Source organism: Lacerta agilis, chromosome 1 (genome assembly GCF_009819535.1).
Source record: "Lacerta agilis isolate rLacAgi1 chromosome 1, rLacAgi1.pri, whole genome shotgun sequence".
Taxonomy (NCBI): Eukaryota; Metazoa; Chordata; class Lepidosauria; order Squamata; family Lacertidae; genus Lacerta; species Lacerta agilis.
In genome coordinates this window covers 120,305,163-120,328,443 of record NC_046312.1, presented here as the reverse complement: position 1 = coordinate 120,328,443, position 23,281 = coordinate 120,305,163, and positions in this window count along the sequence as shown.

Below are 23,281 nucleotides of genomic sequence, written 5' to 3'. Positions count from 1 at the left end.
CCTCTAACTCCTGACCTTTGGCACTTGAGATTACATACAAACACACACACACACACACACACATGAATGGGCCCATTCCCGTTGTGATAGAAATGTCTTTTAAAATATATATTTTTAAAAAATAATTTTTATTCTATTTTTCAATGAAACAAATGATCTCAAACAACAACATACAAATCCTGCTATATCCTCGTTCTGCCAAGCTATGACTTCCCTCCCTCACGTCAGCAGGTTTTCTAGTCCAGTCTGATCGCACAGTTTCTTACTTAAATCCTTCAAACTATGTCATAGGGTTATTCCAATCCTGCTAGTAGTGTCTTCAAACTTCCACGGTTCAATCTTATGTAAATCAACGAATTTACTCCAATCCCTTTGGAATTTTGAGTCATCCTGGTTTCTGACCTTGCCAGTCAGTTTTGCAAGTTCAGCATAGTCCATCACCTTCATCTGCCATTCCTCAATCATCGGTAATTCCTGTAATTTTCACTTTTGGGTTAAAAGTGTCCTTACTGCGGTTGTTGCATACATAAACAATCTTTGGTCCTTTTTCACAATCTCTTCACCCATCAAGCCTAGCAAAAAAGCTTCCAGCTTTTGGTGAAAGGTGTATTTAAACATCTTTTTCAATTCATTATAAATCAATCCCCAAAACGATTTTGTTTTCTCGCATGTCCACCACATGTGATAAAATTCGCCATCTTCCTTTCTACATTTCCAACATAATTTGTCACTCATCCTATACATCTTTTAAAATATTTTTAATGTTGCATTTTACATTGCTGTGACCCGCCCGGGGACCTCATGGTGAAAAGTGGGTAATAACAACATTTTAATTTTTGACCCTGTGGTCCCCTTATTTTCATCTATCTATCTATCTATGAGCAGTTTTTCTCTCAGTCCCATCCTTTCCCCCCTCTTTCTTTTTAAAAACTGAAATGTCACGAAGTAATCGTCTAAAACATTTTACATGGTGCCTCTATTGAGAACCTGAGAACAGACAATTAATGGAGACTTAAAGGGAAAATGGGGGATGAAGTCGATACAAACTAATGAAAACTTGTAAGTGAACCAGTAACAGACAATGGAGAACAAAGCGCACCACGAGTGACAAATACAAGGAAGTTCTGTTCACAGAGAACAAATGAACAGCTGCTTAGTAATCAATAGCATCTACTGTACAGAAGCAACAAAGGGAGAGATGAGAACTTTTGTTATATTCCAAGAGGAATAATAATAATAATAATAAAAACCAATTGAAAAGTTATTGGAATGGGAAAAAATATAAAACTTGCTTAAAACAAAATATTTCCCTTGTTACTTGGTGGGCACTATCCAGTCACAGTTAAGTACATTTCAGGATTCTGCCCTATGAGTTGCTGCAAATGGAATCCCTGCTCTGGACCTGGTGCAGAATAGAAATGAATTTGCTTTCCGGCACAAGAATGAGTTACTGCAGAACAGTCTTAAAATAAGTTACAAATAAATGCTACAAAATAGTGCATTGCTCTTAAACAGCAAGCCGTGTGGTCCCAGCTTCTTTTTTGTCCTTAAAGATAAAGGTAAAGGGACCCCTGACCATTAGGTCCAGTCGCGGAGAACTCTGGGGTTGCAGCGCTCATCTCGCTTTACTGGCCAAGGGAGCCAGTGTACAGCTTCTGGGTCATGTGGCCAGCATGACTAAGCCGCTTCTGGCAAAACCAGAGCACACAGAAACGCCATTTACCTTCCTGTCAGAGTGGTACCGGTACCTATTTATCTACTTGCACTTTGACGTGCTTTCGAACTGCTAGGTTGGCAGGAGCTGGGACCGAGCAATGGGAACTCACTCCGTTGCGGGGATTCGAACCGCTGACCTTCTGATCGGCAAGCCCAAGGCTCTGTGGTTTAACCCACAGCGCCACCCGCATCCTTAATACAGTTCTTAATTTGTCCTTAATACAGTTCAAAAAACTTTATTTGGTCTCAGAGAGAGATCCTATGCAACCATTTCACTTGTTCATCATCACTGAGCTGAGTTTCTACTGCTGCTGGCTCCAACAATTGACTAAGATGCTGAATTCTCAGATTTCATCTCACACTGACAGAGGTCTCTGCTTGGGTGTCTGGGATGAGTCACCAATTAGCCTAAACCCTCAAATGGAAACATCTTAAAAGAACAAGGATCTTTTGTCCAAGGATCTGAACAAAAATGGTGGAATTGAAACCCTTCCCTTGATCATCTGATATCTAGTAAAATGGCCACCTCGTCCTTCCTACCTTCCCAAATTTCCCATCACTGTTGCAACGAATCTCATTCAAACTGAAAAAGAGCTGTTCCATGGAACTGAAAGGAAGAGCTGTTGTCGTTCCAAACTAAGAAGCCGGCTGTCATTTCCACTCAAGAATTGGGCTCAGACTTATTTCGAGTACCTGAAATCAGAGCACCAAAATGCTGCCAGCAACACAGTCATCTGGTGATTGTTAGCAACACAGACATGGCTCGTCCTTTCACTTCCCTTAGAGGTGCCAGGAAATGCTATAATTTGTGGCTGAATTTGCTTAAAGAAGTTAAAGAGAATTGGGGGGGGGGGTTGTCCCCAAACCTGCCATGTCATACCGCATGGTGATCTGAATCTTCAAAATAACAATAACAAAAATCAAAATCATATTAGTCACTGCTAGCGAAAGTGAAAAGTGCTAGTGAATTGATGCTTACGAATTATGGTGCTGGAGGAGACTCTTGAGAGTCCCATGGACTGCAAGAAGATCAAACCTATCCATTCTTAAAGAAATCAGCCCTCAGCGCTCACTGGAAGGACAGATCCTGAAGTTGAGGCTCCAGTACTTTGGCCACCTCATGAGAAGAGAAGACTCCCTGGAAAAGACCCTGATGTTGGGAAAGATGGAGGGCACAAGGAGAAGGGGACGACAAAGGATGAAATGGTTGGACAGTATGAGGGGGCGAGGGGGGTGTTGAAAGGTGGTGGGGAAAACAGATGTAAGGATGCAAGGGAAGACTGGTCGATTTTTTTGTTTTTTTCCCCGTTTCTGTTCTTTATCTGTTGTTGTTGTTGTTGTTGTTGTTGTTGTTGTTGTTGTTGTTGTTTTTCTGTAAATGATTGAATGTTAGTTTACTTTGTTTGTAAAAATGAGTGAATGTAATAATGAGTGAATGTTAGTTTATTTTGTTTGTAATATGCGAATGTATTAATAGTTGTATTGGCGAATAATAAAATAAAGCTTTTTTAATAAATAAATAAATAAAAAAGAGAAGAGAAGACTCCCTAGAAAAGACCCTGATGTTGGGAAAGATGGAGGGCACAAGGAGACGGGGACTACAGAGGACAAGGTGGTTGGACCGTCTTCTCGAAGCGACTAGCATGAGTTTCGCCAAACTGCTGGAGGCAGTGGAGGATGGAGGTGCCTGGCGTGCTCTGGTTCATGGGGTCACGAAGAATGACTGAACAACAAAGTGAAAGTTGGCCTTTCTGCATTGAGTAATTCGATCTTCCTCCTGGCCGTTGAAAGGTGGGTATGTACTGCATGCCAAACACTTATTTATGGATCATGTTGCCCCAGTGTGCATCACCGGCAACCATTTACCAAGCTACAACAGAGCTCGGAATCACATGTTCGAAAACAGGCTCTAGAACGTATGACTTTCAGCCAAACATATTCTTGATGTACTGCTTTTTGGAAGGGATAGACAGATAAATAGATATCCTAACACCATTTCCCAAGTTCATTAAAAACTGAATGATGCCACAAGGCTGTGTAGTACAGAAATCATGATTACTGGTTTCATTTATTTTTAGATTTTATTTACAGGATTTCTTCCCCATCCTTCCCCATAAGGACTCAGGACAGGTTATAACCAGGGCTTTTTAAAGCCGGAGCTCACCAGAGCTCAGCTCCAACATTTCTCAGGTGAGGGCCACTTCCATTCTAAACGAACAAGTGAGAAGTTCATGGTGAGTTCTGGCACCTCTTTTTCTAGAAAAATTTGTTGTTGTTCAGTCGTTCAGTCGTGTCCGACTCTTCGTGACCCCATGGACCAGAGCACGCCAGGCACCCCTATCCTCCACTGCCACCCGCAGTTTGGCCAAACTCATACCAGTCACTTCGAGAACACTGTCCAACCATCTCATCCTCTGTCGTCCCCTTCTCCTTGTGCCCTCCATCTTTCCCAACATCAGGGTCTTTTCTAGGGAGTCTTCTCTTCTCATGAGGTGGCCAAAGTACTGGAGCCTCAACTTCAGGATCTGCCCTTCCAGTGAGCACTCAGGGCTGATTTCTTTAAGGATGGATAAGTTTGATCTTTCTGCAGTCCATGGGACTCTCAAGAGTCTCCTCCAGCACCATAATTCAAAAGCATCAATTCTTCGGCGATCAGTCTTCTTTCTTCTTTCTTTCTAGAAAAATAGCACTGGTTATATCCATATAACACAGTATTATATAATATAGTATTAAAACCAGATATGACAATTTATTTGTGTTCTGCCCATTGGGTTTCTTCCATTGTGATAGTGAGCTATAGCAGTGCCGTAGTTTAGAGACATTTTAAACCTATTTGAAGTTGGGGGGGGGGTGGGCGACAACCAGTTGCCAGGAGCTGATTTATGTGGCTTCCGCTTCAGTGTTAACAGTGTAATCTTCATAATGGATCATTAATCTTGCTAACTAAGAGGTGTTCTCCTTTGAAAGAACCACCTGCTTTCCATTTCCTGTGAAGGAGCTCAACAGGGTGAAATGATATTGAAGTCCAGATCACTGAGGCAAAAATGTTGGAGGATATGGATACAGGTAGGTAGCCGTGTTGGTCTGCCATAGTCAAAACAAAATACAAAATAATAAAAATTCCTTCCAGTAGCACCTTTGTTGTTGTTCAGTCGTTCAGTCGTGTCCGACTCTTCGTGACCCCATGGACCAGAGCACACCAGGCACGCCTATCCTTCACTGCCTCTCGCAGTTTGGCCAAACTCATGCTAGTAGCTTCGAGAACACTGTCCAACCATCTCATCCTCTGTCGTCCCCTTCTCCTTGTGCCCTCCATCTTTCCCAACATCAGGGTCTTTTCTAGGGAGTCTTCTCTTCTCATGAGGTGGCCAAAGTACTGGAGCCTCAACTTCAGGATCTGTCCTTCTAGTGAGCACTCAGGGCTGATTTCTTTAAGAATGGATACCGGTAGGTTTGATCTTCTTGCAGTCCATGGGACTCTCAAGAGTCTCCTCCAGCACCATAATTCAAAAGCATCAATTCTTCGGCGATCAGCCTTCTTTATGGTCCAGCTCTCACTTCCGTACATTACTACTGGGAAAACCATTGCTTTAACTATCCGGACCTTTGTCGGCAAGGTGATGTCTTTGCTTTTTAAGATGCTGTCTATGTTTGTCATTGCTTTCCTCCCAAGAAGCAGGCGTCTTCTTATTTCGTGACTGCTGTCACCATCTGCAGTGATCATGGAACATCTCTCACTGCCTCCATTTCTTCCCCTTCTATTTGCCAGGATGTGATGGGACCAGTGGCCATGATCTTAGTTTTTTTGATGTTGAGCTTCAGACCATATTTTGCGCTCTCCTCTTTCACCCTCATTAAAAAGGTTCTTTAATTCCTCCTCACTTTCTGCCATCAAGGTTGTTAGTTGGTCTCTAAGGTGCTACTGGAAGGATTTTATTTTATTTTTTATTTTGATTGTACTTTGGTGCAAGACAGAATGGACAGAACTTTCAGAGTCATGCACACTTCTTCAGATATGGAGTTATGCAACCCTCCCCACTCCCAAGCCAAGGAGATAAGTAACTATACAACCTTTGGAAGACCTGCATAGGGAAGTTTTTTTTAATGTTTAATGTTTTATTATGTTTTTATATATGTTGGAAGCCACCCAGAGTGGCTGGGGCAACCCAGTTAAATGGGTGTGGTATAAATGATAACAATTATTGCCATTATGCAATAGGACATCCCTATTGTCGGCAGAGAAATGTTGTAGGGTATGTATGATGAAAGCTGTGTAGTGAATGGTATCAGCTGGATAATGAAGGTATGATGAAAAACTCTGTAGGAAAGGAATTCTACAACTTAGAGGCTGCACATTTTATTGTGAGAATCTTTTGCAAGCTTTTTAAAAAGCCTGTCAGGGCCAGAAAATAGGATAGAAGCAGAGTGGCTGAGGCAACTGAGACGGATGGATGAGGTGTTGTTGTGGTTGATGATGATGAATAGGACATCCCTATTTTCACCTGAGAAATGTTGGAGGGTTAGTTTTTCTAATAGGACTGTTTCCCATACTACTTGGTACTATTGGTCCATGCTTATTCCTGACAGGTCGTCACCCTACCCCACCCATCTCTCCATCCCACCCACCTCTCTCCCCCTTCTCTCCCTAATGTCTCAACAAGAACAACTGATTTGTAAAAATGTTATATGGAAGAATACGAGAGAGACATTACATTACCTCTGTAAATCAAGAAAATCTTGAATAAAAATATTTTTAAAAAAATGTTGGAGGGTATGGCAGGAGTCTAAACTCTTGGAATTGTGCACATTATGGCATATTTTGAAATCTGGGCAGGCTCAACAGCTTCTGGTTTTTTTCTTGATGAAAGTCCCGCCTCGATGTATTAAAAGCACAATTGTCATACAGGGTAGCAGGGAATGTGTCATATATTCTACTCCCTGTGCATTAAAGCTTGCTTGATTTGGTTTTTTTTAACCCCCCAAGCTGGTAACAGAAGGTCTTCTGTTCTTCCATATTGCTGCAACGGAAATAACAAGGCTGTAAAGAATGGGCAACAGCTTCAGAATTCTGCATTACTGGCTCAATACAGCAATACCTAATTGTTTTGCAGCTCTAAATGGCTCTCTTTCGCGAGGAGTCGTACAAAATGTGTCACTGCTGGTCAGTGAAGACCAGCAAATGGGATCTCCAATATGTAGCAAGGTACTGCGGGGAGGGGGGAGGAAGAGGGGAGCTTGCTCCGTTTTGCAGCACCTCTCAGTTTCATTTCATCACAGGTGTTTATGTCACACTTAATAAGATAAGGGACGGCAGAGGCCTCGGCAGTAGGGCTCCAACGGCACAGCAAATAACTAGATAACCAGAGCAGCCTGGGAATGATCACTGACTTACATATAACATTTTGAGATGTCTGGAGAGACATTGTGCAGAGCCAAAATAAAAATAAACACCCACCCACGTTAAATCATGCTGGGTTTTATTATTATTTCTTCCAATTTTACATTGGCTGGTGGCATTGCAGTCTCATTGTGTCATCGTTTCAGCCATGCTGTAGTTCTGCTCTCCAGCTGGAGAGCAGCCTTTACCAAAGGTGTCATGGGCTTTGAAGACACTCGGACTCAGGACGCAAGGGAGAAACTGTTATGAAAACTTCCCGCGGGGGCAAGTTGAGAGACTGACCCCAAGGCGGACGAAGCCTCCATGCCCTCTGGCTACTGGAGTCCAGGGGCACAAAGATAATATGCGATTGTTCCCCAGCTTGAAAACAATACACACAAGCCAGTGAAGGCTAAAACTACTTTATTGTAGATAAAATGCAGAATATATCTCTCTGCGTAGCAAGCTCATATATTCAGAGCTCTGCATAATGCGTCTAGCATCCTTGAGCCAGAACTGAAAGTAAAATACATCCGTACATTACAATGACATCACATGTGTGGAAAAGCTGGTAGGGCTGGTGTGATTCCCACAGGGTGAATACATGACTCATAGTCATGCTGACCTCGCTGCTGCAGCGTCTTCGCAGCTCGGCTTGTACTGATATCACAACAGAAACATGCTAAGAGGAAGGCACACTCACCATGATCAGCTCCCACCCAGAACCCATGTCCCCACTGTGGAAGGACATGTGGATCCAGAATTGGCCTCCACAGTCACTTACGGACTCACTGTTAAAACTGTGTTCTTGGAAGACAATCTTACTCGGCTACGAGTGGTCGCCAAAGGAGACAGAAAGTCTACATGGACTGGCAACAGTTCTCCAGAATTACAGAGAAGACTCTCTCCCTTTTCCACTTGGACATGCCTGGGTTTGAAGCAGGGACGCTCTGCATACAAAGCAGATGTTTCTTCTACTGAGCTAAAGCCCTTCCATATTTTACTTGTCTTGAATTTGGAATTCATTGCCAACCTCCCATACTTTCTGAGCAGAGTAAAATGTTGGTTTTGCTTGGCTGATGTCAAGACTGAAAGAAAAAAAACTTTTGACGAGGTTTATATTTTTGTCCGCTCATTAAAGCAGACAATCCATTGAGCAGGTTCCTCTTCTTAAATGATAAATTTGAATAATAAGTGTGTTGGGACACACTGTGGCCTTTTCAAGTGAGGTTAGCCAGTCATTAATTCAGAACGCAACTTATTATCATAATCTTTTGCACATATATCGTGAGGCATACATTTAGCCCCATTTGCATATGCAAAACGAGACGCCATTATTTCATTAATTTTAATGCTGCGCTTTAATCCAAATGAGATTAACACGTTTCCTTAAAAGGTATTGACAACATATGTTTGTTAACTACCCATTAGTGTGTTAGCCTAATATTGGAAAGGATGAATTATGATGAATAGAAATTATTCATTTGAATGTGACAGATATAAATGAGGCACACATTCATCCATAATTCATATTTTCACACATTTTTAGACAGACTGTAGCATTCCTACTATGAAGCGAGCTGGATAAAATTTACTTGAAAGGTGCTATTCTTTAATATTAAAGCTCATAACTCAAACAAATATGCCCCCCCTCCAATTCTCCTCCGCAATTTTTTTTCCAAGCAAATATCCTCCAAATATCTTGCAATGTGTGAACAATGAATATTTGATGTTCAGCATTAGTGTTTGGCATCCAATTATTTTTCACTAGCATTCAACGTTTGAAAGAGCTTTTGACAGCTAATATGAAATAGCAGCCAGTCTTTTAACAGCAGCTGACAGCGGATAAGCAATAGGATTAGTTCATTTTGTAGTAACTTCATTAGTTCATTTAACTAATCAGGAAATCTCTCCTTGAATGAGGAAAGGGGATCACCAATAAGTTTTCAAATGTCATTGTCAATTGGCCCAAATCCAAACCTGACTCTGCGCCCCACCCCTCCTAAAGAATCCATTTTAATTATTCTAGTTGAGTGTGATTATACTCTTATTCAATATGGGAGGGGGGGGGCTTGAAGAACCTACAGTGAATGCAAGTGATTATGTATAGACAAGCAGGCTCTGCAAATGTTGCAGTGCCTTTCCCCAGAATACTTAATTCAACTTTCCCTCTCCCTCTCACCAACTGTGCCCATGCAGCATGCCCAGTCCTCATTGTTTCCTCTTGAGTACAGATGGCCTCAGTTTGGCTACACAAGGTCTGTCGCTCAGAGAACTGACTTCGCTGTCAATAGATAAGTGAGAAATGGTGAGCTGTAACAAAATGTTGCGCTGCATTCTCACTTTCTAACAGTCAGCCACGGTCCCTTAAAGAATGCTACAACACAAGCAAGTCAACTCACTTTTTTTTAAAGATTAAAATAGACTTTATTTAAATTCAAAGTTTACAAAAGAGAAAACAATAGAAATAAAAAAGAGAAAAAAGAAACAATAATAATAATAATACATAAAAGTTACATAAATCAACTAAACTTAACTAAACACAAACATAAATCCTATAACCCACTTAATTTCCCTCCTCATACCCCACCCTCCCTGATTACCCTCCCCCCTACCCCATGTTACTTCTCAGTCTTCTCCTTACTGTATTAATGTCATCTTTTCTCTATCTGCATGCTCTATTATCTCTTATATCTATCCTTATCATTTACTTCAATTATTTGGGAAGTCAACTCACTTTCTACACCCTTGGTTATTTCCCCCCCCCCATTTCCATTTTTACAATTGTTGCTCAGCTACCTCGTACCCTCCAACATTTATCCGATAAAAATAGGGGCATCCTATTCCATACCCTCCAACATTCCTTCAGTGAAAACAGAGCTGTCTCCTCCAACATTTTCTCCAATGAAAATAGGGATGACTTATCCCATATACCCTCCATCATTTATCTGATGAAAATAAGGAAAACTGGGATCAAATCAGAAACTCGGATGGCTTCTGTAAATGGAGGGTCTGCTAACTGAGGCTTCAGGAAGCCACTGAACTTGCTCAGGCCTCATTGGGCTCATTATTTGGGGGGTGGTGTACTCTTTGGGTTTTTTTAAAAAAATGTTTTGTACTTCTGAATACCTTGGAATTCACTCAAGCATTCTCCTCCCTCCCTTTTGATTCTCAGTGACCTCATTTTGCCTCCTGTTGGCACTCAACCAACCTGAGTTTGCTGCTAGAGGGAATGACAGTATGACAGGCAGTGACAGGAAGCAGGTATGGCAATGTAGAAATTTGACTTTCTATCTTTTCAGAATATTATATAGAAATATATAAAGCCCAAATCCCCCAAAGCATTTAAAAAAAAACAAAAAACACACCTGTGTTTACAGTAGTGCCTTGGTTCTCGAACTTAATCCATTCCGGAAGTCTGTTTGACTCCTGAAACCGTTCAAAAACCAAGCTGTGATTTCTGATTGGCTGCTGGAGCTTCCAGCACTCAATTGGAAGATGCGCAGGACATTCGGCTTCTGAAAAACATTCACAAACCAGAACACTTACTTCCGGGTTGCGGTGTTCGGCAGTCGATTTGTTCGGGAACCAAGCCATTCGAGTACCAAGATACCACTGTACTTTGTTTACTGTGTTTATCAATGCATGTACTTTTACCCACAAAGTAGGGGGCTGGTGGAGACACAAATAAACGGGAGAATGAGAAGCTGCGGTTAAATACGCCTGTGCCAATTCTGGAATTATTTTAGGGAACTGTCCTTGTTAAATTGGAACTGAATAAGAGTGAGGTGCTGGGCAGAGTGAAAGTAGAGAAACAACCAAGGAACGGAAAGGGAAAATGTGTTTTACATAAAGTGGGAAAGGTGCTTTGAGCACTGGGTGCAGAACCGCTGGGGCACCATAGGGGATGCCACAACTATGATGCAGAAGAAGAGTTTGGATTTGATATCCCGCTTTATCACTACCCGAAGGAGTCTCAAAGCGGCTGACATTCTCCTTTCCCTTCCTCCCCCACAACAAACACTCTGTGAGTTGAGTGGGGCTCAGAGACTTCAGAGAAGTGTGACCAGCCCAAGGTCACCCAGCAGCTGCATGTGGAGGAGCGGAGACGCGAACCCGGTTCACCAGATTACGAGTCTACCACTCTTAACCACTACACCACACAGGAAAGCTCAGGGCCCAGGAAGTGGTGGCAGGACACTAAGGACAGGTCAGAGGGTGAAGGGGGGAAGAAGGGTTAGAGGCTGAAGAAGTAACAGGCTTTAGTGAGCAAGAAGAGTCAGGTGCAGAAAGCCATCCAGACTCCGCAGATGAAGCAGAGGAGGGGAGAGAGTCTGGAGAAGCAGCCAGCTGGGGAGGAGGAGGAGTCTACCGCTCTTAACCACTACACCACACTGGGGAGAGCCCAGGGCGACAAATTTTGATGTTGCTGATATTTGAGACCCCAAGGTCCACTCTGATATATATCTTTGGGTTTGCTTCCTCATAAAACACACTTTTCGCATACTGTCTCCCCTAAAAAAGCATTTTCCTACAAAAATGCAGTTTTGTATGTACTTTTAAACCAAAATCACATCACGAGATTCATACAAGTGCAGGATTCAGTCAATACTTTCCAATCTGCATAAAAATCCAGGAATTGTGAAATCGGTTAGTCTGCTTTAACATAAAGACAACGGCAGCATTCTTTTCCATCCTATTCTCAAGGGTGGGGTGGGGGGTCAGACTTTGCCCCCTGAGAAACATTTCTCTATGGAAGTGCCCTCATCACAGCAACCCTTCACTTTCATAGAGAAAAAAGTTTCTGTGCTTCACTATAGTCTTAAGAAATGTACAGCCTGATTTAGTGTTTACTCAGAGGTGACAAAAATATTGATTCCATTTCTAAGTAAATAGGAGAATGGTCTGTTTGCAAGTGTCCACAGAAGGCTCTTTATCTGAGGAATAAAGAATAACACAAATAAAGAATGGGAGAAAGGGCAGAAAGAAAGTGTCACTGCATAAACTTCTGAAGTCTAGAAACAAAAACAAGTTCTCCCCCCCCCCCAAGACTACACAGAATTTTTCAGAAGCCCCAGATCTCCTTGTTCTTGAGGGAATATGTTGCTGTTTTTAAATCATTTGAGCCAGTTGCGCACTCGTAGGTGGTCATTGTGAAATATATCACCTGCACTTAAAATATCTCTCCTCCCATCAGTTCCCTCAGAAGTGTTGTGTTTGGATGACTCAGCTCGCTTTGCTGAAACAAGTTCTGCTTCAGGCCTGCATTTCCCTGGAATTGAAATCGCTCTCTGGAAACTCTGGTGATAACATGCCAAGGTTTCAGAAGTATGGAATGACCGTTGACTGCTCTCTCTCCACCTTGATAGGAAAGCAAAGTGAAGCTGTAAATCACTGGTCTTAAAAACTCCTAACAGCTAGCTACCCAAACACACTTACTAAGGAAAAGTCCCACTGAACTCAGTAGGGCTTATTTCTGAATAAACAGACAGGTGTATTATACATCATGTGACAATTTAACTACAGTACAGGGTTCTTTCTTTCTTTCTTTCTTTCTTTCTTTCTTTCTTTCTTTCTTTCTTTCTTTCTTTCCTTCCTTCCTTCCTTCCTTCCTTCCTTCCTTCCTTCCTTCCTTCCTTCCATCCATCCTTCTGTCTCTGTCTCTTTCTTCTTGTTCCAGAATTAAAACCAGTTTAAGTTTGGGATCAATAACAGTCACTGTATCTTCCTTTCTCCTTTATTACACAAATGTGATTCATCTCTGGCTCTTGCGAAGTGTGTTAGCAGCCACCTCCTTTTCTGACAGATGCTCCTCTGCCTTTTACAGCCACATACTTGTGAGAAACTCAACAAGTCCAGCTTTTCTCACCATGAAGATGAAAGTATGAGGGGAGGGGAGCAATAACAGAAAGGACTGCTGGGTGGAAGCCCACCACCTCCAAACCGAGAGCTGACACTGGGGGTTGACTAAGTTCAGGTAGAGAAAATGAGAGAAAAATAGGAGCTTGTAAGTCATTCCACTACATGCTGTTCTTCCTCATGTGCCGTAGCAAACAGTACTTTATTGCCCCCTTCCTTTTTATTGAGATGATGGACATTGAAGATGGACAAACCCTGCAGGTTGAAGTTACAGGTAGGTAGCCGTGTTGGTCTGCCATAGTCAAAACAAAATACAAAATCAAAAAATCCTTCCAGTAGCACCTTAGAGACCAACTAAGTTTGTTCTTGGTATGAGCTTTCATGTGCATGCACACTTCTTCAATAAGCCGAAGAGGCTCAGTGGATTAGACAACAGTGCTACCCGAAAGCATGCCAGCGCAAGTAGATAAATAGGTACTGCTGCAGTTGGAAGGTAAACGGCGTTTCCATGAGCTCTGATTTCCATCAGGGTGTCCCATTGCACCAGAAGAAGTTTAGTCATGCTGGCCACATTACCCGGAAAGCTCTCTGTGGACAAACACTGGCTCCCTCGGCCTGAAAGTGAGATGAACGCTGCACCCCATAGTCACCTTTGACAGGACTTAACCGTCCAGGGGTCCTTTACCTACCTTCACTCATATATAATGCTGCTGAGACACAAGTTTTCCATCTTAACTGAAGTAACTACATCCAGAGTAGTGCCATGCATATGAAGGGTCAGAAATGATGCAGGTATGATCAATCTTGATTCTAAATGGCTGTGTTCAGTTGAGACCAAACCGTTTGAGACTGAACTCCTCTTTTCTTCCTTCTGTATAAGTGAATAGCCATCAACAACATTCATTCCTATCAGATAAAAAGTAAGCCAGTGGACACCTCTATTTGGCACAGCCTACAGTCATGGTCAAGGGACGCAGGTGGCGCTGTGGGTTAAACTTGCTGATCAGAAGGTCAGTGGTTCGAATCCCCACGACGGAGTGAGCTCCCGTTCCTCGGTCCCAGCTCCTGCCCACCTAGCAGTTCGAAAGCATGTCAAAGTGCAAGTAGATAAATAGCTACCGCTCTGGCGGGAAGGTAAACGGCATTTCCGTGCGCTGCTCTGGTTCACCAGAAGCGGCTTAGTAATGCTGGCCACATGACCCGGAAGCTGTATGCCGGCTCCCTCGGCCAGTAACTCGAGATGAGCTCCGCAACCCCAGAGTCGGACACGACTGGACCTAATGGTCAGGGGTCCCTTTACCTTTACTTACAGTCATGGTCTGGCCTCCCAGGGCTACATAGGAAGGTGCCATAGACTAAGTAACACCACTGATCCATCTAGCTTAAAATTGTCTATACTGAAGGAGTGTGTCCACCCCTATCGTTCAGCCTGGACACTGAGGTCCAGCTTCAAGGGCCTTCTGATGGTTCCCACTGCGAGACATGAATGTACAGGGAACCAGGCAGAGGGCCTTCTCAGTAGTGGCACCTGCCATGTAGGATGCTCTCCCATCAGATGTCAAAGAGATAAACAACTATTTGACTTTTAGAACATAGCCCTGTTTAGGGAAGTTTTTAATGTTTTATTGTGCTTTTAATATTTTGTTGGGAGCTGCCCAGAGTGGCTAGGGAAACCCAGTCAGATAGGTGACATATAAATAAAACTTATTTTTTATTATTATTATTATTATTATTATTATTATTATTATTATTATTATTATCTCCAGAATTTCAAACATGTGACATTACCAGTTGTACCTGGAGATTCTGGGAACAGAACCCAGGATCTTCTGCATCCATTGAGCTATAGCCTTTCTCCTGATCTTGATTCAGAAGAATCCTTGTTTTCCTACATGCCCTGTTCTTGTCACAATGACAAGCATTTCGGTGGTGCTAAATAATAGTTATAGCAGGGTTGGCAGCAGCCCCAGTTGGCGACTTCCACTTCACTTTTTCTGCAATGCTCTGCTGTGCTGTGGCTCACACTGTCACAGGACATGCTCGCTGGAGTATGGTAGATAAATGAATAATTATAATTACAGCTATGAGATGTACTGATTACAGTAGTTTAGGGACTGCATTAATCATTTATTGACACTTTAGGCTGCTGAGATTTTTTATTTTTATTTTTTAAGGGGGGGGGGGCTTAAAGGAGAAGGTTGCTGCCAACTTCAGTTATTTCTTTGAGCAACAGCTTTATTATTCACCAAGCTTTGAAAAGTGTTGGGTTTAGAGATAATAAGAAATCTATACTGTATTTCAGATTCTTCAGGCTGGGTTCTTTACATTGGAGGTTACTGCTTTCAAATGTGTTTTAGAAAGATGTAAAGTGTTTAATATTACAGTGACAAATGATCAAATATTGTGAACTACAAATATATATATATTGCAAAATTCTTTTTGGTTCAAATGGATTTCCCTCCTCATTTCTAAGGAATGTCAGTACATGCACACACAGAGAGGATGTATAAAATATGTATTAGCCTGTCTTCCAGCTTCAAAAGGAGATATAAATTCCCTATTTTTTATAAGGTGGTTTTTTGGGGGCGTTCTTTTGGTAACTGTGCCATTAATAGTAGAATGAAAACACCAGAATTGCAATCTGTGATGTTTTCACATGAGCAGCAGAACATTATTAGTACCCTCTGGGAGGCCTTTCTTGGACTCTGCATGAATTTTGTCTACACAGTTTTCGAACAGCCTTGTTCTCAAACGTTTTGGCTCCCATGCGCCACAAACCCAGAAGTGACTGTTCCAGTTTGTGAACTATTTTTGGAAGCCAAACATCCAACTGGGTTTCCACGGCTTCCAATTGTCTGCAGGATCTTCCTGCAGCCAATCAGAAGCCACACTTTGGTTTCTGAATGTTTTGGAAGTCGAACGGACTTCCGGAACGGATTCCATTCAACTTCCAAGGTACGACTGTACTGGAATGACGGAGCATTTGCTTTCCATGAAGAAGGTCCCCTGGTTCAGCTCCCAGTATCTCTAGGAAGGACTGGGAGTATCTCCAGGAAGGACAGGGAGAAAAATAAACAACTGTGGGCATTACACTCTGTGGGTGTGTGGAAGTTTTCTTAGTCTTCTGAAGTATATTTTACACATTACGATTTAACCATCAAGCCGTGCATAAATTTTGTGAAATAAAATAATTAATCACAGAATTGTAGAGTTGGAAGAGACCACGAGGATGGTCTAGACTCTAGTCCAACCCCCTGCAATGCAGGAATATATTTGCACAACATGGGACTCAAACCCAAGACCCTGAGATTAAGCGTCTCATGTACTACCAAATGAGCTATCCAAGGTGCTGGCCTTCTCTCTCTCTCTCTCTCTCTCTCTCTCTCTCACACACACACACACACACACACACAATTTTTTTAAATTAAATTTTCTGTTTTACAATTTAGAATATTCATTTAAACAACCTTAAAATATTGATGACTTCCTTTCTTCTCTTTCCATGCTTCATTCTGCATAACATAAATCCCTGCATATTTTACATAAACTAAACCATTCAGTATTACATTATTACATCCATCAAAACTCATTTACACCGTTGGATTTATCTTAATGCTGCCAACATTTTCAAGTGTACACAATCCCCCCATATATTCAATAAATATTTTCCAATCTTCTTTAAGCGTATGTTCTTCTTGTTCTATTATTCTATATGTTAGGTCGGCAAGCATCGCATATTCCATCAGTTTAAGTTGCCATTATTCTTTAGTTGGGACCTTGCTCGTTTTCCAAAATTTCTTTCTTTCTTTCTTTCTTTCTTTCTTTCTTTCTTTCTTTCTTTCTTTCTTTCTATTTGAGGCATCATAAAAAAAATTTAAGACATCATACATATAAAAAATGGATAAAAATGTAATGATAAGGCCATGCAACAATAAAACCACAATAAATTTAAAAGCAGCCCACATATAATCACAAATACAAAACCAGCATTGTTAAATATTACACACAGAGAGAATTATTAAAAACTCATTGAATACATGTATTAAAAACACATATTCAAAGGCCTGAGAGAAAAGACATACCGTACATTAATTTCCTGTCGGAAAGACACCAGTGTGGGTTCCAGGTGAACTTTCATAGGGGGGCATCCCATAGTCAGGGGTGGGGGGGTGGGGAATCACTGAAAAGACTTTCCTTCTCATGTCTGCCCTCTAAGCTTCAGATTGGGGGAGCACACAGAGAAGTACCTCTGTGGGTGACCTTGTGAATTAGCCACCTTCAGTAGTAGCAAGTGAGTCTGCTCTGATCTACTAGAGTCAGCTTTCTCTCTCTATCTCATTGCACAAAACAGCACAAAATTCAAAAGAACAGATCCAAAGTTACCTGAAATGTAGAGGTAGAGGTTGGAATTACTTCTCATCTTGTAGAGCAGCAATTCCAACACTCAGCTGGAAATGGACCCTAGATTTATTCCTAATTGGCTTGCTCATGGCTCCTTACTTTCCAATTCAAAACGCAGAATTTTATTAAGCAACTATTAATTTATTTCGCTGTATCTCTTATTTATAGCTCCCATATTAGCATGTGTTAATTAAATTCAAGTCTGTAAATACAGTCATAATTTTGCATTACAACACGTTGCAAAAGCAGGAGAATGAGAATATTCTGTTCTGTAAAAAGAGAGAGAGAGAGAGAGAGAGAGAGAGAGAGAGAGAGAGAGAGAGAGAGAGAGAGAGATGTATATCCTGAAGGTCACATCTCCAACAATAGTTGTCATGAATCACTTTAGGAAATGAGATTACATTATTTCAGCATTACCAACATTTGTTCTCTGTAAATAGAGGAGGCTTAACTCAGCTCTGAACGTGATTTTAATGATGTCAATGTTTTTAAAGAAACCTGAATAGACGTCCTACAGCTGAACTAAAATAAAAGGGGTGGGCCTCCTTTTCCGGCTCAAATTTGGGGGATATTTGGCTTCATTTTTTGTTATTGGCTCTGTGACCCCCCCCCCCCCCGTACTGGAGGTTTGAGACAAAGCCCAGAGCTGATTTAGGGGGTGCACAGGGGGAGGGGAGGGGAAAAATCTCATTATGCAAAAATAAATCCCTGCCCTGATGGTACTGTAACTTAGCATTTCATTGGAAACAAGCCTTTCTTATTGGGCAGCAGAGAATTCTAATTAATAAGTCATGCCTCTGTTGACTCTGCCAACCAGTGGTCAAGTTGGGTGGCAGATATGTTGATTAGCTCAGCTAGGAAGCAGACAATTTTCAAATAATAATAACAACAACAACAACAACAACAACAACAACAACAACAACAACAACAACAACAACAACAACACCCTGCCCATCTGGCTGGGTTTCCCCAGCCACTCTGGGCGGCTTCCAACAGAATATTAAAACCACACTAAAACATCAAACATTAAAAACTTCCCTAAACAGGGCTGTCTTCAGATGTCTTCTAAAAGTCAGATAGTTGTTTATTTCCTTGACATCTGATAGGAAGGTATTCCACAGGGTGGGTGCCTCTACCGAGAAGGCCCTCTGCCTGGTTCCCTGTAACTTGGCTTCTTGCAATGAGGGAACCGCCAGAAGGCCCTCGGCGCTGGATCTCAGTGTCTGGGCTGTACGATGGGGGTGGAGAAGCTCCTTCAAGTACACTGGGCCGAGGCCGTTTAGGGCTTTAAAGGTCAGCACCACTTTGAATTGTGCTCGGAAATGTACTGGGAGCCAATGCAGGCCTTTCAGGACCGGTATTATGATCCCTGCTTGAGTATCTTGAAAGCTAATAATAATATAATAATATTTATTATTTGTACCCCGCCCATCTGGCTGGATTTCCCCAGCCACTCTGGGCGGCTTCCAACAGAAATCAAATACAAAAATCTCAAACATTAAAAACTTCCCTAAAAAGGGCTGCCTTCATGTTTTTTCTGAATGTCAGGTAGTTGTTTATTTCCTTGACCTGTGATGGGAGGGCGTTCCACAGGGCGGGTGCCACTACCGAGAAGGCCCTCTGCCTGGTTCCCTGTAGTTTTGCTTCTCGCAGTGAGGGAACCGACAGAAGGCCCTCGGCGCTGGATCTCAGTGTCCGGGCTGAATGATGGGGGTGGAGACGCTCCTTCAGGTATACAGGAGGTATACTATTCTACTAATAGTAATAATGAATTAAAAATAGTGATTATAGGGTTAGACAGACAAATCATCTGACTCAATTTAAGGAAGGTTTGTGAATTCCTAAGAGCTTGTACACACATAGAAAACATTGACCCCCCCCTAAATATTTCCCTTGAAAACAAAATTTATCCCTTTTCATTGAAGGAATTTATATTATTCTTAAAATGTACAGACATACATGTCACAGAATCACTATCTAGCTATTAGCTATCATCTATCTATCTATCTATCTATCTATCATATATCTATCTATCTATCATCTATCTATGCATGCAGCTTGGGCTTTAAAAGGTGACACTCCCCCCCCCCCCAAAAAAAGTAATTTAACACCCATATTAAGTGGCTCAATACAGAAAAGCACTTAGTTTCAAATCCATTTTAATGGGAGGCTAACCACAAGCTTAAAAATCAATTAATGAACACTATAGATAAGCAGAAAAACTCCAGATCTTTTTTCCTATCTAAAACCATTTCCTCCTCAAATTACTAAAATATTGAAATATACAGTTGCTATTGCTCTATGATTTGGTGTTTCTCCAGCTGATTAAAAAGTCTAGAAGTTAAAGTGTGTGTGTAAAGGAATAGATATATTACAATATGATGACTAGATTTGAAGAGGTGAACAAATATAGATTTCCCCCGCAAATGATAAATTTAAAATTTAAAATTACTTTCAAGTTCTAGGCTAGGATCAATATGATGAAATTCAATAAAGGAAGACACGTAAAAGTGTTACTCATGTACGGGGGAGGAAAAACAGGTATAAAATAGTGCAAAGCAATTTGGGGAGGGTTCACTTTGAGCAGTAATGTAATTGTTTGGATAAACAGAGCATTCATTTCATCATGTGGGATGTAATAAATTGCAAATGGAAAACCAAAAGGGCTTACTGCAGGTTTATCATGCAGGACTATATGATGAACAAATAATTGAAGACTTGGTGTTAGTCAATTCATAAAATAACAGCATTGCCATAAGGTTTTCAAAACAATATAAAGAGGTTTGGAAACAAACTTCCACTGTCACTTCTGCTGCTAGCAAGACAAGAACTGAGGAGTTTAAAGCATAGGCAGGCAAGACTAGGAATAAGGGGTACCTCTGTAGGGACGTGGGTGATGCTGTGGACCACAGAGCCTAGGGCTTGCCGATCAGAAGGTCGGCGGTTCAAACCCCCGCGACGGGGTGAGCTCCCGTTGCTCGGTCCCTGCTCCTGCCCACCTAGCAGTTCGAAAGCATGTCAAAGTGCAAGTAGATAAATAGGTATCGCTCCGGCGGGAAGGTAAACAGCGTTTCCACGTGCTGCTCTGGTTTCACCAGAAGCGGCTTAGTCATTCTAAGTCATGCTAACATGACCCGGAAAAACTGTCTGCGGACAAATGTTGGCTCCCTTGGCCAGTAAAGCAAGATGAGCGCCGCAACCCCAGAGTCATTCGCGACTGGACTTAACAGTCAGGGGTCCCTTTACCTTTACCTTTACTGTAGGGATAGTGTACAAGTTACCAGTGGTTCTCAAACTGGAGTACAGTTTCAGAATAAAAAATTTCTCATGTTACAACATTTCCTTAATTGATAAAGATACATTGGAAATCAAAAAGACTGACAGAGGCAGCGGGGGAAATATAGAGAATACCTGAAAAAGCAGTGCTCTCAAATTAATACAGTGGTATCTTGGGTTACAGACGCTTCAGGTTACAGACTCCGCTAACCCAGAAATAGTACCTCGGGTTAAGAACTTTGCTTCAGGGTGAGAACAGAAATTGCGTGGCGGCGTAGCGCGGCGGCAAAAGGGAGGCCCCATTAGCTAAAGTGGTACCTCAGGTCAAGAACGGACCTCCATAACGAATTAAGTTCTTAAGCCGAGGTACCACTGTACTTGAACTTGTTTCTGCAAGATAATTTATGGTACTTAAGATAAAAATTGTAAGAAAAGGGGGGTAATAACGAACTAAGAAGGAGACAGTTTACCAAAAATGAAAAGAGAACCATTTAGAGGATGAAGGAAGTCAACTGGAAGAAAAGAAGAACTGAAATATGGGATATATACATTGTTCACTATCTGTTTTGTGTACGTTTCCGTACGTTAGTATGGATTATTTGTATTCCTTTGTTTTTCGTTTGTTTCTTGTTATGGTTTTGTTTTTTGTTTTTTTTCTTTCTTCTTGTTTTTTGTTTGATTGTGCAGCAAATACATGTTGTAAATAAACACAATAAAATTTATAGAAAAAGAAAAAGAAATAACTCCTAGGAGTGCTTGCTTTATAACACAGAACACAACTACTTTGTAATACATATGATTGTGGGACATCCAGAAAGTATAAAACAACGCAGCTACCTAAGGACATGAATCATTCCCAAAATACAATTGCAAGTAAGGCTTATATGTACCTTAAGTATGTACGTACTTAAGCTTGTTTTTGCCAGATGATCTCATTTATATTAGGTCACAAGCAAACTCTCATCTCTCCATCAACACAAAGAAGTCTTTCTCTTTTCTGACCTTTCTATCTCTTAAATTTAGTATACTTTAAAGTTTTCTTTTTTTTAGCAAAGTTTGTTCTTTTAATGGCTTTGTCTAGGATCATCATCTGGCTTTCCATTTACTGAAGCATTCACTTCCCTTTGTCCAAATCAAAAATAAAAGCTAAACAATTAATTGGCCACTTGTTAATTGCAGCCAGACTGACATTGCCCAGACGCTAGAGAGACTTATAATGTGTGCCATTGGACTGCAGGTGTGATATTTAGCCCTCATAGAAATAGTGACACAAAATGATATTTCTTCATGTTATTAAAAGATCAAATAAATTTGTTTTGACTTGGCACTCACTTATATTTTATGTTAGAAATATGGGCCACAGTAAAAATCCACCATCCTATTACTGTATGCTAGAATTTGGAATGCATGGCACTGCATTTTTTTTTATTTACACACACACACACACACACACACTTTATTGTGGTCTATAGACCCGAAATACACAATACATTTTTTTAAATTTACATTGTCGCTGTCATTTTAATTTCATTTTTGTATTATTCCCTTGTATTCATGGATGCATATTTGTACTTACTCTCACACTGATGTGTGTCCTTCCTAAAAGAGGCTCCTGGGAGGCTGGAGGGACATTGCCGGAACAACTCTTGGGTTGGGGCAACTGGCTAAAATGTTTTTAAATGTTTTAAATGGTTCCCATTTTGGTTCCTCTCTTTTGTTTTTGTCAGGTTGATGTTGGTTAAATGTTGAGTTGGGGTTGGCAGTTATTTTAATTTTGGTAGAACCATAAACTGTTCATTATATTTATTGATATGGTTGTTGTTGTTGTGTTGGTTTCTATTGGTTTCTTGGTTCGTTTGTTGCTCGTATAGGATTTTTTTTAAAAAAAAAGTTTGATGTTTTGTTGGGGTTTTTTTTTAATATATGTTGTAAGCCACCCAGAGTGACTGGGGAAACACAGCAAGATGGGTGGGATATAAATAAAAAATTATTATTCTTATTCTTATTATTCATATTTGTCAGAGTTGAAAATCCCTGTTCACAACAATATGTCCCAGAGACCAAAGAAAAATAGCCAGGGCTCTTGCTTTCATTTTGAAAAGATATCTATTCATATTCTGCAAATTAAAAAGGTTATTTTGATACTACACTATACTACAGTGAAATGTTTAAATGTATCTTTGATTGTCCTTAAATCTTTCTGCTACACTTGCCATCCTCTCCTGCCACACCAGTGTGGCACACCACACCCTTTGAGAATCACTGTTAGACACATTTCCTTGAATGTTCATTTCTTTCTTAGAAAATGGCAATTTGTGGACATGCCCTAAGATCTCATGTGTATTGCAGAGGAAGACTTGAGACCTCTGTACAGAGTGCTAAGTCACCCTACAGAATTAAGTTGTGCTTTGTTCCAGCTCTTGCTTTATGGTTTAAATTTATGGACCATAACACACATGCAAGCACAGACCTGCCTAAATCACAGATGGCTTTAGGAAAATGCACCTAAACCATTTTGCCTATAATATTTTATCATGCACCTTTTCTGGTAAGGAAGAATATACTGATAACCAAAAGTGCAGCCCTGTCTCAATTTAGCTCCTGTACCTACTTAGGTTGCTGAGTACATTCAACATTATCATGTTGTTTATG